The sequence below is a fragment of the Littorina saxatilis genome, linkage group LG2 (assembly GCF_037325665.1).
Source record: "Littorina saxatilis isolate snail1 linkage group LG2, US_GU_Lsax_2.0, whole genome shotgun sequence".
Taxonomy (NCBI): Eukaryota; Metazoa; Mollusca; class Gastropoda; order Littorinimorpha; family Littorinidae; genus Littorina; species Littorina saxatilis.
This window is the reverse complement of record NC_090246.1, coordinates 100,277,376-100,297,310: the sequence shown is the minus strand read 5'-3', so window position 1 is coordinate 100,297,310 and position 19,935 is coordinate 100,277,376. Positions and strand designations below refer to the sequence as shown.

General features: G+C 43.5%; 1 long non-coding RNA gene across 1 annotated transcript; it reads right to left on the bottom strand.

Moving 5' to 3' along the window:
• Positions 1-6,906: 6,906 nt before the first annotated feature.
• On the bottom strand, positions 6,907-11,892 carry LOC138960326 (uncharacterized). The gene is made up of 2 exons (XR_011453944.1): positions 10,159-11,892; positions 6,907-9,093 (listed from the first exon to the last, which is right to left on the bottom strand). It is a non-coding gene; the product is annotated as an uncharacterized lncRNA (long non-coding RNA).
• Positions 11,893-19,935: the final 8,043 nt, after the last annotated feature.

Genomic DNA, 19,935 nt, shown 5'->3' with positions numbered 1-19,935 from the left:
ACTGTTTCAAACTTAAAAATTATGTGGGGCACATGTTATGCTTTCATCATGAGACACATTTGGTCACATATGATCAAGGTCAAGGTCACTTTGACCCTTATGAAATGTGACCAAAATAAGGTAGTGAACCACTAAAAGTGACCATATCTCATGGTAGAAAGAGCCAATAAGCACCATTGTACTTCCTATGTCTTGAATTAACAGCTTTGTGTTGCATGACCTTGGATGACCTTGACCTTGGCTCAAGGTCACATGTATTTTGGTAGGAAAAATGTGTAAAGCAGTTCTTAGTGTATGATGTCATTGCTAGGTTTAGTTATTTGACCTTGACCCTGAAGGTCAAGGTCATGTAAAGGTCAAGGTCAAGCATGTGAGTCGTATGGGCTTTGCCCTTCTTGTTTTCTATGTTAATTTTGCAGATTTACCTAGGTGTAACTGAAACAAATTCCAACTGCGCATGCAGGAAGCAGCCTGGCTGCAGACGTGTGGCACAGTCTTGTCTATGTAAAAGCACAGACGCTGAAATGAATGGTGATTTACAAGATGGTCCTACACGAGGTGGAAGGCATCTTTAATTCTACCTTTCTTCTCAGAGCAAGCATATCTTCTTCTTCTTCTTCTTCGTTCATGGGCTTAGACTCCCATGTACACTCGTGTACACGCACGAGTGGAATTTTACGTGTATGACCGTTTTTACCCCGCCATTTAGGCAGCCATACGCCGCTTTCGGAGGAAGCATGCTGGGTATTTTCGTGTTTTTATAACCCACCGAACTCTGACCACAGGCGGAAGGTATCGTCCACTGGACTACTACTATCACAGAAAGACTACAAGGTACGTCATTCACCTTCGAGTCTTCTGTGTGCTTGGGGTCGCTTCCTGAGGAAAAATATTGTTCAAGACGGTTTGCCTCTTCCTAAAGTCTGTGTAAGGTCAAATAAATACAGTTGAATGATTGTTTGAACTGTATGTACCTTTAATTTTCAGCTTCCGTCCGCTGCAGGTTGTTTTTAACCATCATTTGGACGAATCTTCGTTTGCGAGTCGCTAACTTCCACTTGGCGTCAAACTCATGCATCCACACCGAATATGCATACCAGCGCTCATTGGTTACTAACAGGATATTCGATGATTATTTTCCCGTGGGTAGCTTCCCTTTGCTGCACAATATTACATATGTCAGTTTTAGACCAATGAGCGCTGGTATGCATATTCGGTGCGGATGCATGAGTTTGACGCCAAGTCAGTGGAAGTTAGCGGCTCACAAACGAAGATTCGTCCAAATGATGGTTAATAACAACCTGCCGCGGACGGAAGCTGAAAATTAAAGGTACATGCAGTTCAAACAATCATTCAACTGTATTTATTTGACCTTACACAGACTGTAGGAAGAGGCAAACCGTCTTGAACAATATTTTTTCCCCAGGAAGCGACTCCAAGCACACAGAAGACTCGAAGGTGAGTGACGTACCTCGTGGGCTTTCTGTGATAGTAGTAGCCTGTGCTCTGACATGGATTACAGGATCTTTTCCGTGCGCACTTGGTCTTGTGCTTGCGTGTACACACGAAGGGGGATGAGTCACTAGCAGGTCTGCACATAAGTTGACCTGGGAGACCGGAAAAATCTCCACACTTAACCCACCAGGCGTCCGCAGCCGGGATTCGAACCCTCGACCTTCCGATTAAGAGGCCGACGTCTTACCACCCCGCCACAGAGCAAGCATATCAAACCGAGCGATAACTGGGCGAGAAACGTCCGTCCGTGCCCCACGGGAGGTATCAACGTAACATTACAAAGGCTCAGTGACCTCGATCGCCCCACACGCTGGTGTAGTGTACAGACCTTTTTACATTTAGTCAAGTTATGACTAAATGTTTTAACATCGAGGGGGGAATCGAGACGAGGGTCGTGGTGTATGTGTGTGTGTCTGTGCGTGTGTGTGTGTGTGTGTAGAGCGATTCAGACTAAACTACTGGGCCGATCTTTATGAAATTTGACATGAGAGTTCCTGGGTATGATATCCCCGGACGTTTTTTTCTTTTTTTTGATAAATGTCTTTGATGACGTCATATCCGGCTTTTCGTGAAAGTTGAGGCGGCACTGTCACGCCCTCATTTAGTTCAATCAAATTGGTTGAAATTTTGGTCAAGTAATCTTCGACGAAGCCCGGACTTCGGTATTGCATTTCAGCTTGGTGGCTTAAAAATTAATTAATGACTTTGGTCATTAAAAATCTGAAAATTGTAAAAAAAAAAATAAAAATTTATAAAACGATCCAAATTTACGTTCATCTTATTTTCCATCATTTTCTGATTCCAAAAACATATAAATATGTTATATTCAGATTAAAAAAAAGCTCTGAAAATTAAATATATAAAAATTATTATCAACATTAAATTGTCGAAATCAATTTAAAAACACTTTCATCTTATTCCTTGTCGGTTCCTAATTCCAAAAACATATGGATATGATATGTTTGGATTAAAAACACGCTCAGAAAGTTAAAACAAAGAGAGGTACAGAAAAGCGTGCTATCCTTCTTAGCGCAACTACTACCCCGCTCTTCTTGTCAATTTCACTGCCTTTGCCATGAGCGGTGGACTGACGATGCTATGAGTATACGGTCTTGCTGAAAAATACAATACAATACAATACAATAACTTTATTAATCTCTAAAAGAGAAATTGCATTGCTGAGCTTTTGTGTCCGTAATAAAACATACATAAAACATTCGGAAATAAACATTTGTTCTTTGTCATTCATACATTCTTGTGTTCTTATAAGAAAGTATATTAAAAATAAATTAACATGCATTCACCATCAACAATGCACAAACGAAAGTCAGCACCTTGCCGGTTATCACATATTGTCTAAGATATATAATCATGCAAAACAAAATCAACAATACTGAAACAATACAGAACGCTGACCCCGTGCATCAGAGCGACAACACCAGCATCTACCGCCCCACCTGAGAATTGAAGATGTGAATTGCAGATGGAATGAACGAATTTCTGTAGCGTGTGGATCTTGCGGTTGGTTGTCTGAATCTGTTGCTCTTTTCTGTCCGTCTACTGTCAAATTCCGGTCTGAGTGGGTGCGAGTCGTCAGCCAAAATCTTCTGTACCTTGTCAGTCAGTCGTCGTTCATGTGTTGATGTGAAATTGTCCTGCTTCCTCCCAACCACCCCACTTGCTTTCCTGATGAATTTATCTAATCTATCCCTGTCTTGCTTGTTGATGTTGCCACCCCAACACACGGAGCCAAAGTACAACACACTTACCTGCTGTGACATATTTGTGCCTTACGGTTGCCTAAAAGTATAATAATACTGTGGAACAACAACATCTCCATTGGTCTATTGCACGTTGAAGTGTAAAACATCTGGAGGATTTCTTGTCTGATGTTAAAAGACCTGAGTTTTCTCAAAAAGTACAGGCGAGAGTGGAGTTTCTTCACAAGGGCATCAGAGTTTGGTTTCCATGTCAACTTATTGTCTATAATCACCCCCAAATACTTATACTGCTCTACCTTCTCTACGACCTCCCCCTTGATCACTATCTCCCTGTGTACATGTTCCCCCCTCCCTGGCATTGCGTTCAGTTTCATTCTGTGAGTTCGACAGCTACTTGACTAAATGTTGTATTTTCGCCTTACGCGACTTGTTTTACATTTAGTCAAGTTATGACTAAATGTTTTAACATAGAGGGGGGAATCGAGACGAGGGTCGTGGTGTATGTGTGTGTGTGTGTGTGTGTGTGTGTGTGTGTGCGTGCGTGCGTGTAGAGCGATTCAGACCAAACTACTGGACCGATCTTTATGAAATTTGACATGAGAGTTCCTGGGTATGATATCCTCAGACGTTTTTTTTCATTTTGTTGATAAATGTCCTTGATGACGTCATATCCGGCTTTTCGTGAAAGTTGAGGCGGCACTGTCACGCTCTCATTTTTCAACCAAATTGGTTGAAATTTTGGTCAAGCAATCTTCGACGAAGCCCAGACTTCGGTATTGCATTTCAGCTTGGTGGCTTAAAAATTAATTAATGACTTTGGTCATTAAAAATCTGAAAATTGTAAAAAAAATATTTTTTTTTATAAAACGATCCAAATTTACGTTCATCTTATTCTCCATCATTTTCTGATTCCAAAAACATATAAATATGTTATATTTGGATTAACAACAAGCTCTGAAAATTAAATATATAAAAATTATTATCAAAATTTTTGTTTCGAAATCAATTTAAAAACACTTTCATCTTATTCCTTGTCGGTTCCTGATTCCAAAAACATATAGATATGATATGTTTGGATTAAAAACACGCTCAGAAAGTTAAAACGAAGAGAGGTACAGAAAAGCGTGCTATCCTTCTCAGCGCAACTACTTCCCCGCTCTTCTTGTCAATTCCACTGGCACTGCCTTTGCCACGGGCGGTGGAGTGACGATACTACGAGTATACGGTCTTGCTGCGTTGCGTTGCGTTCAGTTTCATTCTGTGAGTTCGACAGCTACTTGACTAAATGTTGTATTTTCGCCTTACGCGACTTGTTACATTTAGTCAAGTTTTGACTAAATGCTTTAACATAGACGGGGAATCGAGACGAGGAATCGAGACGAGGGTGTGGTGTATGTGTGTGAGTGTGTGTGTGTATAACGCGATTCTGAGAAACTACTGGACCGATCTTCATGAAACTTAACAGGAGAGTTCCTGAGTATTATATCTCCAGATGATTTTTTTCAGTTTTTGGATAAATATCTTTGATGATGTTATATCCGGCTTTTTGTGAAAGTTGAGGCGGCACTGTCACGCTCTCATTTTTCAACCAATTTGGTTTACATTTTGGTCAAGTAATCTTCGACAAAGCCCGGACTCTGGCGCAGACTCTGGCGCAGTGGCGTGGTGGTAAGACGTCGGCCTCCTAATCGGGAGGTCGTGAGTTCGAATCCCGGTCGGTGTCGCCTGGTGGGTAAAGAGTGGAGATTTTTCCGATCTCCCAGGTCAACGTTTGTGCAGACCTGCTAGTGACTTAACCCCTTTCGTGTGTACACGCAAGCACAAGACCAAGTGCGCACGGAAAAGATCCTGTAATACATGTGGGTGGCCGAGTGGTAACGCACTTGCGCTCGGAAGCGAGAGGTTGCGAGTTCGACCCTGGGTCAGGGCGTTAGCAATTTTCTCCCCCCCCTTTCCTAACCTAGGTGGTGGGTTCAAGTGCTAGTCTTTCGGATGAGACGAAAAACCGAGGTCCCATCGTGTACACTACATTGGGGTGTGCACGTTAAAGATCCCACGATGGACAAAAGGGTCTTTCCTGGCAAAATTGTATAGGCATAGATAAAAATGTCCACCAAAATACCTGTGTGACTTGGAATAATAGGCCGTGAAAAGTAGGATATGCGCCGAAATGGCTGCGATCTGCTGGCCGATGTGAATGCGTGATGTATTGTGTAAAAAAAAAAATTCCATCTCACACGGCATAAATAAATCTCTGCGCCTTGAATATGTGCGCGATATAAATTGCATTAAAAAAAACCATAAAAAAACATAAAAAAATCCCTGCGCTTAGAACTGTACCCACGGAATACGCGCGATATAAGCCTCATATTAAATGATTGATTGATGTCAGAGTTCGGTGGGTTATAGAAACACGAAAATACCCAGCATGCCTCCCCCGAAATCGGCGTAAGCTGCCTGAATGGCGGGGTAAAAACGGTCATACACGTACAAATCCACTCATGCTAAACACATGAGTGAACGTGGGAGTCTAAGCCCATGAACGAAGAAGAAGAAGAAGAAGAAGAAGAAGAAGAAGAAGAAGAAGAAGAAGAAGACCTTGCACAATGAACGTCGCATTCCTTCTCAGACAACGCGTAACGGTGTCACAATGAACGTCGCATTCCTTCTCAGACAACGCGTAACGGTGTCACATTGAACGTCGCATTCCTTCTCAGACAACGCGTAACGGTGTCACGAACTGAAACCTCTGCTGAACAATCCTTCTCATCGCGGTCAATGCGCATGCGCCAATCTTGGACTTAAAAAATGCGACCCTTTGACCGAACGAACCATGGGTTAGGGTTAGGGTTAGGGTTAGGTTGTTCACTACCTGATTAATCTCCCCATGTTAGCGCATCAGTGCGCAATGACCGCAATGAGAAGGATAGTTCAGGCAGAGTTTTCAGTTCGTGACAACAGGCTACCCAGCTAGCCTATTTCAAAAGCGCATAACACAAGCGGGTAACACTTTTCATCTAGCAGTTTTACTTTATTCTCGTTGCATGAGTCGTCAACCAATACTTAGATGTTTTTACTAGTAATTACTTTGATGAGTTACTGTTCATTTTAAGTATGAGATTATAGCATGTGCATGTGTGTAGCCGGGTATGCGAGCGCACGCGCGCGCGTGTGTGTGTGTGTGCGTGTTTGGAAGCGTGTGTGTGTGTGTGTGTGTGTGTGTGTGTGTGTGTGTGTGTGTGTGTGTGTGTGTGGGTGCGTGAGTGCATGCGTATGTGACGGTGTGTGTTCGTGGGTGCGTGTGTGTGTGTGTGTGTGTGTGTGTGTGTGTGTGTGTGTGTGTGTGTGTGTTTAGTCTTTTGCTTACGTTTACAATTATTCTCGGTATATACTGTATGTTCCAAGGACAGGTCCTTATGTAATAAAGTTCTGAGTTCCCTCTGTCTCTCTCTCAGACATACTGGCGATCACACACACACACACACACACACACACACAAAACACACACACACACACACACACACACACACACACACACACACACACACACACACACACCACACACACACACACACACACACACACCAGTACAATACAATACAATATATAAACAACAGATTATGATATCCAACAACTGACATCGGCCAATTTTCACATCACATCACATATGGTATTTGAGAACAACGTTTATTGTAAGACCGAATGAATAAATCTTGACAATTGTCCCCATTGCAGCAGTAATAATTGTCCGAACATATAAGCTTTAATTAAGTTGTTCTATATGCTTAACAACACTCGTTTGCGATCATGAAACATTGGCACACATAAGGCCACTTTGTTCGTTGTGCACACAAACGTAGGTTTTAATTCGTTAAATCTCATGATTAATGAAACATTCCGTATGTTAAACTGTCCAAAAAACGGTTGTAGGCTACTCGCTACAATGAGCCATGCCTCAAAAGTGAACTGATTTTCAAAAGTAAAACATCAAATTGATCCTAAGCGCGTGTTTCTAATTAATTGATAGCACGCATCTGGTCAGAAAGAGTGCTGCTTACTGTTGCATACTATATACCCGCGCTTTGCGCAATGATTTAATAAATATAATTTATGAGGACAAAGTGTTTGAATTTCAGGTAATTTCTTTTTTGATGTTTTAACAATACAATGGCAAATCTGCACCCCAATCCAGGTTTTTGGTAAATATGAAAGTCTGCTTTCCGATCCAGGATTTTAAGGAACTCCCAGAGTTCATAGGTCACTTCCGCCCACAACTTAGATTGAGAAAGCAGATATACTCTTTCTGTGTAACCGGTGTTCTCAGTACTGAATTGAAGTGTGTGTGTGCGTGTGTGTGTGTGTGTGTGTGTGTGTGTGAATGCGTATGTGTTTGTGTGTACCCGCGCATGCGTGTGTGAGTTAAGTGGAAGAGAGAGAGAGAGAGAGAGAGAGAGGTGGGGTGGGGGAGGGGGGGGGGGGGGGCTTTAATGTCAATGTGCAGCACAGACGCGGATTGCGAAACAGCTGCTGATACCAAGGACAATGGAAAAACCTGATCTCTACTTCCTTGTACACGGGAATACAAAGACCAGAACGGACCCTGCGCACTGTAGAGTGAGCGCTTGCCACTGACATTGAATTACGCCTAGTGCTACTAACCTTGTTCCGCTTTTTAATGTAAAAAAAAATTCGAGCTGCTAGCTGGAGGAGGAATAACACAAATAAAGTACTCTTTCAAGTATAATAATCTCTATTTTGATAAGCATTTTACATCACATTGCCAACATGTCTTTTGAATTGAATCAACGCAGGGGCGGATCACATCATTTTTAAGGGGGGGGGGGGGGGGGGGTCAACATTTCTTTTAGGAACAGATCAGTCGACGAAGCGTTTAGTTGAGGGAAGTTCGGGGGCATGCCCCTTCGGAAAAAGTTGATAAAAACAAGGAAAATGGAGCAATACGGTGCAATCTGAGCTAAGAAACTACCCCTATTGCACCTTTCAAAAAGTTCATTTAAGAAGATAAATTTGGATAGAAACAATTAAAATTGACCGATATGGTGCAACCTGAGCGAACACAACTACCCAACTACCTTCAAAAACTGTCATTTAATAAGACAAATGCCGGCTGACTACAGAAGCAAATAGTTGCCTTTTGGCTATGATCCATTAGCTGAACCACCATCCTCAAGCCAGGCTAGCCTACGGCAACATGCATTAGTGATTAAAAACATTTTTTATTGACCAAAGTGAACATCAACGTCATCACGACGTAAAAGGTAATACCGTCTGTTTAAAAATAAAAGTATAATTTTTTCTTTATTTCATTAAAAACAAAATCATCATTTTTCCCCCCCTTTTTTATGCTAGGGGGGAGGGGGGGGGGAGAGGTCCGGAAACCCCGGACCCTCCCCCCCCCCCCCTCCCCAGGATCCGCCCCTGCAACGTATGAATAGAATCATGAACGACGAACAAGCAAACGAAAGGATGGAACAAAAGACAAAAGACGAACAAATAAATAATTCAATGACAATGAATGAATGAATGAATGAATACATAAATGTACGAATGAACAAATAAGTGAATGAATGAATGGATATGTACACAAATGAAGACTGTATGAACGGACAAACGAAACGCTTTTCCGTAGTGCTATTGCGTCATTAGAGACTTCCGAAGGGTGACACGAGTCTGTTGAGACATTTCAACAAAATCCTTGTTTTGTGTCTTTCGGGTCTTTGTTTTCAACATGTCGGAATCGCAGAGGCCCATGCTTCGCAGTTCTCAATGTCCGGCTACAGAAGCTTGACCGATGGCAGTAGTGCGTGTAGTCTCTTTATCCTGTTGTCTTTTCACTCTGAAATAAAATAGCAGAAAGTGCAGCATGTATATTATTAGGATTGACAAGACATTAAAAATACCTTCTTTACAGTTGAAAACAATCCTGCACATCACAACAGTAGCGGGTTAAAAACGATCATACACGTAAAAGCCGTGGGAGTTTGGACCCACGAAGGAAACAAATGAACAAACCGTGCACAGTATAGCCCGCCTCCACATAGACACATACACAAATCAACATCTTGACTGGTTCCTGTGCAGATTGGGAAGTCTTCGATGAATTTAATTTCACAGGTTGCCACTTGTGTCCGTTGAGAAATGCAGGCATCAAGCAAACACCACTCTGCTCAGCAAGCACCCATGCTGGTGATGGTTGGTATGTGACCAAGTGGAGGGATGGTTATATCCCAGGTACGTAAACACCTGGCCAAATCTGAGATGGTGAGTCCATTCGCTCACACGAGAAGGACTGTTCCTTTAAATCTACGCCTATGGCATCATGTAAATAGACCTTTTTGGTATCTGAGCAGCTCTCGCGAGACACGCTCTTTGTTATGCTTTGAACTTCATCGCGAGAACTCCGAACCTTCGCTTGTGCAGCTCGCACGAGATCGCTGCCGGTACCGCATGCTTTGCTATGCTCTGAAGCTTGCGAGAGATTACGAGAGCTTGGAATACCGATAGGGTCTATTCACGCTGTTATGTCTAATTATGGCCCCAGCTGCTTGCTTTAATCTGCGACATAAATTGCTCAAGTATAGCATGATGAAATTGATTGAGTAGCCATTGCGGCTATAACGAGAAAAATGGGTGCAAGCTTCAAATGCACACTAGGAAATTATTTTGTCAGTGACATTTCAAAGTTAATGACATGTATCCACGAGGATTGCTACGTCCAGTCATGCTCGTTACCCTGCAAAGCGAACGGCAACACTGATTTTCATGTGTTTTTGTCTCGCTTAATTTGAAGATTTCGATTTTCTTTATTTATGCGGGAGACGTACGGGTTTCTGTCTTTTTTTGGGTGTTTGTGTGTAGACTTATATCGTGTCACATCTTTGGTTCCCTTAACAAGCCTCACCTCTGTAGTCGTTCTGACGACCACTCTCCTGATAACGACTTGGTCGTAGTGCGGATCTCCCCTTGCTGCATCATCCGCTCCACCCAGTCTCTCGTTATCTCCCCTGTTGACCCGCTTCGACCTCCGGACCCCAAACATCAGCATTATCAATTCCCCCAAAGATAGAGTGGTGAGTTTGAATACATCCCTGGCCAGACGGTGTAGCACAAACACCACGCCTCCGCACACAGTTACGGCCAGCCCACAGGCACCCGCTGCCAGGCACACGTTGTCAGTGTCTTTGTAAGTTCTGTAAGTAACGAAGGCTACGAAAGCTGCCAGTGTTCCCACTGTGACCAACGAAGCCAAACAAATGATCCCGGCCTTGATCAATAGCACGGTCAAACCTACAGTCAGGCGGTAAAACAAACGCGTCAACTGCCTCGCTAAGGCCAACACAACCATGTTGTTTCACGTCAGTCAGTTGTCTTTGTTCGTCCCGTATGCCAACGATTATTATTCACAACTGAATTCCCGCTTTTAGTCTCACGGCCTTCGGGTTTAGTGTTGGCTAGCCGGCTATGGTTTGCAGCCCTTCCGAGTTCCGTGTTGGTAGACTCTTTCCGTTGTTGTTATGTCAGGTGATTGTTTGTAATCCTAATTTCCACGAAAACGTTGCTTTGTTGCGCAATTCTTGTAAGGTACACGTTATGAGAGTTAATACAGTTTGTGTGATGGAACATGTACATCACCGAGCCACTAAGCTACTCAGTCTTGCTTCATATGAATCTTGAAACAGTTCGGCTACAACAATCACATGTCACTATTCCGGCTGGCTCGGTTCTGCGTTGGCAGCTGCAGTTTCAGGTTTGACTTGCTCTTGATAAGCTTGGATTGAACAACGTCGACTGATGCTCCTTAAAGTCTGCTGTCTCTTTCGTCACACGTAAACCTGCCTGTTTAAAGAATGAATACTGACTAGCCTGCATTGTACGGGAACGGCAACAGCCGGCTGGCTTATCAGTTGCATTCTCCGTATTCAGTTTCATTCCGAAACATCAACCTGCATGAATGATTTTACCGGCAAGTGTAACAGAGTAAACCAGAAACGATAATAACTGAGGACAGAAACTGTGACTCAGCTCAGTTAAGTGGTCACATTATCTAAACTGAGCCGGGTGATATAGCAATTAGCTGGCGTCTAGTCTTAGTCACTATGCTGATAACCACACATTACTCTGATGCTTCCATCTTAGACACTCTTTTTTTGCTGGTAACCAGCTGATGCCGGTAGGAGGTCATTATGCTAGGACACTTCGATCGTCGACACTACACTGCAATGTAGCAGGGATAATCTAGTTTAGATATAAATATGTCAATTATGCAGTAACCAACTGAAGAGATTCTTCATTCCTAAACATTGTTCACGCACAAACCAACTGATGCTTCGAAGCCACAACAACGGGACACAGTACCAGCAGCCCGCAAACCTGGTGGGCAGTTCAAGTTGCTGGTCATAAGACAGTAGAACTAAACTCGCAGTGAATTAACACACAGAGAATCTCTGTGAGTGAACCACATTACTTGATCACCGCTGCATGTAGAAATTTCCAAAACGCGCACGTTTAGTTTACTGAGTCACCGAGAGGGTGTTGCCGGTAATCTGTAATGCACACAGACACATGCGACATAACCGCATGCATCTTTCTGATTGTCCAGACGTTTATGTGTTGTCTGTGTTTTACAGCAGTGAAAGACGTCGTAGCGGGAACGAGGGGATGCACTCATTCAGCAACAGACTGAGACTTGACCTGAGAAGATAGTCAGAAGTCGGTTAGGCTTCGTGGCGCGCGCAAATAATTCAGTAGAGTGGGGGAGGGAGGGGACGGAGGGGGGGGGGGGGGGGTACATGGGGCACTGCGGTGGATGAAGTATTTCCCCACTCTGAGAATGACTTTTTTTCAATCTCAGACACCGTCGGTATCAAAAGCTATCTCTTTCTGCCCACACTATGTGTGTGGTTGGGGCCGGGGGGAGGGGGATAAGTGTGTGTGTGTGTGTGTGTGTGTGTGTGTGTGAGTGAGTGTGTGTATGTGTGCCGGTGCGTGTGTGTGTGTGTGAGAGAGAACCTAACTCGATTAAAATTGCTTGGCATTTTTAAGTGTACAGCTCAGTTGGTGTTTGCTTTTTTACCTTGAATCCAAGAAATCAAGAAGACTTGATGGCCGCTCAAGCACAAGGGCTGACTGGAACGAGATGTTTATGGTACATACAGTCACTGGACGTTCCTATCTGTCAATTCTGTTTGCACCCAATTACACGCATTCAGGCAGCCATACGCCGCTTTTGGAGGAAGCATGCTGGTTATTTTCGTGTTTCTATAACCAACCGAACTCTGACATTCTCGAAGTCGGACTGACGTCACAAGTAAACCGGAAACCACGTGACCTCCCTGACAACAGAGAGCGTGGTTGAAAGAAGCACACTCAGACTCAGACAAAATGTCGTACGACTATCAAGAAGGGTTGCCTGTTGAAGCCAGAACAAGGTATTTGGCTAAGCTGGAGTTGGTTGGAGTGGATAAGTGTCCTTTTAAGGAACCAGCCGACGCGTGGACAAACAATCCCAAACAATGGCCGACGTTGGAATACCACGATGTGTACAACTATTTGATCAAAAGTCCACGTAAGTTCAAATTTATACTTTGATCGTTTTTCTTTACTGAAAACTACAATGCTTTTCTTTGTGTTCATTGCCAGTCGATTGGGGGTGATAATCGATAAACTGTGGACCAACGTGCGTGCATTTTCATTTAAAAAAAATTCTGTTTAGAGTAACATGTCCACAACAAATAGGGTCGGTAGGTCGGCAAACAGGCTTTTTGTTTTGTTGCCAAAGAAAGTGTTGATGGTAATAATTGTCACCATAGAGCATTGTATATGGTTTAACTGACTTGAAAATTAAAAACCTCTCAGTTTCGCCTAAAGGTCTTTTATTTACAGGCTAAGCAGCCCTTTCCACATGTGATATTGCCCTTTTGCAGTGGGAGACATTAAAACATCTAAAGGGGATAACAGATCGACAAGGAACAAAATCTTCAAACTCAGTGTTATCTTGTCAAGTTAAAATGAAAAAGCCACCCTTGTTTTATCACAAACACATCACAAGAGGAATGATAAAAGTGCAGGAAAAGGACTAACACTAACTACATGTAACTCAGAGATGTTGATAACAATGGATATGTGAAGATTTTTTCCCCCAAGTTAAAACAAATCAGAACAAATGCTGTTACATTTCTCAAAGCAAGCATAAAGGTTAAAAAGAAAAAAGAAAGGATACACAACAAGCTGTTGTCAAATAAAATCAGAAAAAAAATTCAGCAATACGTACCTTGATACAGGCATGCTAGAGTTCTAACGGAACGATCAAGTATAACATGACACAACAAAACTGCTCTGAGGTAAAAAGTGAAAGGGACTATGAAAATGATTTGGTTTTTTAAAGAACTTGTTTGACCAGATTATCAACAACAACAACAACAATTAGTTCTTAACAGTTTTAAGCCTTGAGAACACAAAAGACTTACTGCAACAATAATATGAACAAGAAACTGGGAATAAAAACCATTACAAAAGTAACAGAGAATAAAAACGATAAGAGAAAATAAACAAACAATAGAGAAAAAAGACGAGAAAATATAAGAAAAAACAAGTACATACTGCAACAAAAATTGTCAGCCATTCTGCACTATGCAGGATTTGTCTTAAACTATTGCATGCTTCAATCGATGGTCCACACCATTTCATCGTACCTAATCACTAGGAATTATAAACCAATAATTTCAAAAGGGAGCTCTGAACACATTTTCTTGAAAATTAAATCACAAAGTTCAACTATAAGCTGTGAGTCGCAGTGCAAAATCTTCAACGAGACAAAAAAAAGTCAATGTGCATGAAATACAATGAAAATAATTCCACTTTCTACACTACATGGGGGAAAATGCTACACACATTAAACAATTCATGGCTATACATGTTGTAATACTGAACCTGAAGAACACGAATTCTCTGCTATGGAGTGATGGCCAGTCTTAATCATTTTGAACACCTTCTTTTCAGCAACATATTACACCACTTCATAATACATTATTTTCCAATGCCTAAACAGAAACACAAAAGCTGTAGGTTTTACTGTAGATTTGATGCAGCTTTTTGTTTGTTTGTTTGTTTGCTTAACGCCCAGCCGACCACGAAGGGCCATATCAGGGCGGTGCTGCTTTGACACTGTGATTTAACATGCGCCACACACAAGACAGAAGTCGCAGCACAGGCTTCATGTCTCACCCAGTCACATTATTCTGACACCGGACCAACCAGTCCTAGCACTAACCCCATAATGCCAGACGCCAGGCGGAGCAGCCACTAGATTGCCAATTTTAATGGCTGCTCCGCTGATGTAATGTTCAAATGTAACATAGCACACGTATTCACACGCCCTTTCTTTGGCTTCGACACATCCGGTTTTGTTGCTTCATGTTCCTGTTACATAAAGTTATCCACTTATTTGATCATGAGCAACAACCTCCCGCATCCACTTAAACCACACACATTTATGATCAGCATTATCAATTGTTGCATGCATTAGACATTTTCAACTAATTCTGCATAAGCTCAAGTTCAAGTTCAAGTTTCATTAGTCCATAACCCAGGGGGGCATTTTGAATAACTACTTCCATATAACTTCCAAAATGTGAGAAATTCTTTCAATTCATTACTACAGCGTTAGCATCAACAATTGTGCCATTTCCACGCTCACACATCAATCTCTTTCTTCTCTTTTCTGTTCCCTTGCCTTTATCTGCGCACCAAATTTCCAAAAAGAAACAAATATACAAAGAAAACAAACAGTAAAGTGTGTGGTGGGTTGGGTTATCCAGGGCCGGACTACCATGGGGGTTGCGCAACCCCCCCCCCCCCTAGCCTAAATTAACATGTACCTCACTTATTTAAATTTTTTTTATTATTGTTTATTTTTGCCGTTTCATGCAAGGAGCGACCATTTTCCTATCTCAGAATATGACCTACCCATAAGCTTCAGGGGGCTCTGCCCCTTGACCCCGCTAGGAGGAACATCCCCCTGGACCACCACTGGCAACCCCCCCCCCCCTCCTCTTAGCCTAGTCCGGCCCTGTTATCATAGCATAACACCTGCATATACTTTTGACAATGCTTGACTTTCTTTCTTTCTTTTCTTTATTTGGTATTTAACGTCGTTTTCAACCACGAAGGTTATTTACTGTACATCCGGATACACAACAACTCTTCGGCATGTTGTTTCTTTCAACCGCGCTAACATGGCCGCTGCGGTTGTCAATGAAATCACGTGGTTTGTTACCCGGATGTCCGACTTCGAGAATGGATTACAGGATCTTTTCTGTGCGCACTTGGTCTCGTGCTTGCGTGTACACACGAAGGGAGATAAGGCACTAGCAGGTCTGCACATAAGTTGACCTGGGAGATCGGAAAAACCCACCATGCGCGGCCGGGATTCGAACCCACGACCTAGCTTTCGCCGTTTGGAGGCCAGCGTCTTACCACCAAGCACAGATAGACAGACAGACAGACAGACAGACAGTCAGACCGTGACACAGACAGACAGTCAGACAGATCGACAAACAGACACACCTTGAGAAAGAGGTTCCAGTGAAGGAGAAAGTGCTACAATTTATGAACTGTTTAAACTGATAGAGGTAAATACCAAACTGAATGCTTTGATTCGGAGCGTTGGATATTTGCTGTCTTTGATCACACACCCGCCATGGAGGAGTCGTGACTGAAGTGGCCGTGCTGCAATCGCGTTATATGTGGCGCTGATCACACACCCATGAAGGAGTCGTGACTGAAGTGGCCGTGCTGCAATCGCGTTATATGTGGCGCTGATCACACACCCACGAAGGAGTCGTGACTGAAGTGGCCGAGCTGCAATCGCGTTATATGTGGCGCTGATCACACACCCATGAAGGAGTCGTGACTGAAGTGGCCGTGCTGCAATCGCGTTATATGTGGCGCTGATCACACACCCATGAAGGAGTCGTGACTGAAGTGGCCGTGCTGCAATCGCGTTATATGTGGCGCTGATCACACACCCACGAAGGAGTCGTGACTGAAGTGGCCGAGCTGCAATCGCGTTATATGTGGCGCTGATCACACACCCATGAAGGAGTCGTGACTGAAGTGGCCGTGCTGCAATCGCGTTATATGTGGCGCTGATCACACGGACACCCATGAAGGAGTCGTGACTGAAGTGGCCGTGCTGCAATCGCGTTATATGTGGCGCTGATCACACACCCACGAAGGAGTCGTGACTGAAGTGGCCGAGCTGCAATCGCGTTATATGTGGCGCTGATCACACACCCATGAAGGAGTCGTGACTGAAGTGGCCGTGCTGCAATCGCGTTATATGTGGCGCTGATCACACACCCATGAAGGAGTCGTGACTGAAGTGGCCGTGCTGCAATCGCGTTATATGTGGCGCTGATCACACACCCACGAAGGAGTCGTGACTGAAGTGGCCGTGCTGCAATCGCGTTATATGTGGCGCTGATCACACACCCATGAAGGAGTCGTGACTGAAGTGGCCGAGCTGCAATCGCGTTATATGTGGCGCTGATCACACACCCATGAAGGAGTCGTGACTGAAGTGGTCCTGCTGCAATCGCGTTATATGTGGCGCTGATCACACACCCACGAAGGAGTCGTGACTGAAGTGGCCGTGCTGCAATCGCGTTATATGTGGCGCTGATCACACACCCATGAAGGAGTCCTGACTGAAGTGGCCATGCTGCAATCGCGTTATATGTGGCGCTGATCACACACCCATGAAGGAGTCGTGACTGAAGTGGCCGTGCTGCAATCGCGTTATATGTGGCGCTGATCACACACCCATGAAGGAGTCGTGACTGAAGTGGCCGAGCTGCAATCGCGTTATATGTGGCGCTGATCACACACCCATGAAGGAGTCGTGACTAAAGTGGCCGTGCTGCAATCGCGTTATATGTGGCGCTGATCACACACCCATGAAGGAGTCGTGACTGAAGTGGCCGTGCTGCAATCGCGTTATATGTGGCGCTGATCAAAGTGTGAGTGTGTGAGCAAATGTGCAATGCCAGCAGGGTGAGGGAGTAGAGCTTGTATTAAAAAGGGGAGGGGGTCCTACTGTAGATAGTACCACCACCACCACCATCACCTCCACCACCATCACCTCCGGCCCACAATAAGACTGGTGACACATAATACAAGCGAACAATATTTAAAAGAAGCAGAAAAAGCAACATTATGGACCTACATCTTGTAACTGTGCATTTTCCAGAGAATCAGTGCGAAATCGTAGAGCTGTGTAAATATACGTTGCTAATTGTCTTACCACTTGAACATTTGTAGAGGATAGCAATTGGCACATTCTAAACATGGATGGGTTTCGATAATACTTTGAGGCTATTAATTCAACTCTGATCTCATTATATGCGGGACAAACAAGTAAAAAAAGAACTTCCGTTTCAAGTGTATCATCTGAGCACAAAGGGCAAAGTCTGTCTACGTTATTCACATTGGGTTTATAAGCTTACGGTAGATAGTGGTTATTTAAGGGTGACTGACATATCAAACTGATCTAAAACGCGCTAACATTCTCCTCAAATGAACAGTTCTTATCTGATACAAATAACTACTCATACACAAGGACTGCATAAATAACGAATACACATTATAAAACACGAGTGATTCAAGGGAACTATGCCAATCCTGTCTAAAGCAATCGACAAGTCTTTGGCGAAATTCTCTTACAAATGTCACAGCGGAAATATTACACATTGTGCTTCCCACACTTCACCAAAACCATACTTGTACAAAACATTACGAACTTTACAAGCCCATGTCGTGTAATTTTCACTTTGTATAGACAATAACATATTATACACTTTCTTGGGGTACCTGTTGCCATCCAGCTGTGTGTGAGAGAGATTTGACTTTTGACGATTTAATGAACAAAGGCCGTCGGCCCATTTCATGGGGATTACAAAGAACATGGCAACAATAATGGCAAGAACAACGAAAACATAATTCGCAGGAGATAATACATTACTCCTGTCAACAAACTTACACATAATTATTAGCAAAAATAATAATCTCCTCACTCTCTCTCTCTCTCTCTCTCTCTCACTTCCCTCTCTCTCTCTCTCTCTCTCTCTTCCCTCTCTCTCTCTCTCACTATCTCTCTCTCTCTATCCCTCTCTCTCTCTCCCTCCCCCGACTCTATCCCTCACATTCTCTTTTTCAATACACCTTCCTCACACCGTCTCTGGAACACACACACACATACACACGGCTCGCTCCTCAACTCACTCGCTCATTCACTGTAGCTATCACCCACACGCACTATTGCTTCTCATTACATCTTCACAGCAATCATTTTCCATATATAAAACATTTTAACTTGCCATACTTGATTATGCATACATCAAAACATTGATTAAGGAATCTATTTTCTCAACGACGGCCCTTTCACAAGATTGCCCACGCAACTCAAATGCCTTGAAAATAAACCATGCCATTTTTCTGATGACTTTTTGGACTTTGAATGAAATCAGTTTACCAAACAGGCAACACTGCAAATGGTTGTCAACATTTTTCAACATTTCTGGTCTTAAGTCATCATATCGTTTGCAAACGAACAGGAAATGAAGTTCGGACTCCAGGGAACCCGGGCAAAAAGGACAATCATTGTCTGTGAAAAGATTTGTCTTAATAATTATAGCGGTTTTTGTGCACTTTAAGCTCACTTATACCAAGTCTAAATCTAATAAGGGCGTCTCTAAAACACTTTTGCTCTATGCAGTCTAAATAAACTTCAGGGACACGCCCTTGTTTGAAGACCCGGTATTGGCAGAAACGGTCACTGTCATCTATGCGGGCGTGCCAGTCCTGCATGTTTATGTCCTGCACTCTCTTCTTAAATAAGTTCACGAACAGGTGTTCATTTCCCACTGATCCCTGAAACATCCAAGCGTATGCAAAGCCTGTTTTGCTCAACCGCAGCCTGAGCTTTGTTTGTTTGTTTGTTTGTTTGCTTAACGCCCAGCCGACCACGAAGGGCCATACCAGGGCGGTGCTGCGTTGACATATAACGTGCGCCACACACAAGACAGAAGTCGCAGGACAGGCTTCATGTCTCACCCAGTCACATTATTCTGACACCGGACCAACCAGTCCTAGCACTAACCCCATAATGTCATACGCCAGGCGGAGCAGCCACTAGATTGCCAATTTTAAAGTCTTAGGTATGACCCGGCCGGGGTTCGAACCCACGACCTCCCGATCACGAGGCGGACGCCTTACCACTAGGCCAACCTTACCACTAGGCCAACCTTACCACTAGGCCAACCTTACCACTAGGCCAACCTTACCACTAGGCCAACCTTACCACTAGGCCAACCTTACCACTAGGCCAACCGTGCCGGTCTGAGCTTTGTTACCCAGTTTATTTTTCCGTAAAACACAACCTTGCCTGAGACCTCTGGGACACTCAAACATATCAGTTAAATCATTGTCTATCCGAACACAGAATAACACTTTATAATAAATGGCCATGACCGCCTGCAGGAAGGTAGGAGACACCCCTGTCCTGCACAGAGCCAGCATCAAAGTGTCACGTGACACAGAGTCAAACGCCTTCCTTAAGTCAATAAAAGCTACGTAAAACTTCCCCCCAGGTTTTGATAGGTACTTCTGAGTTATAGCATAC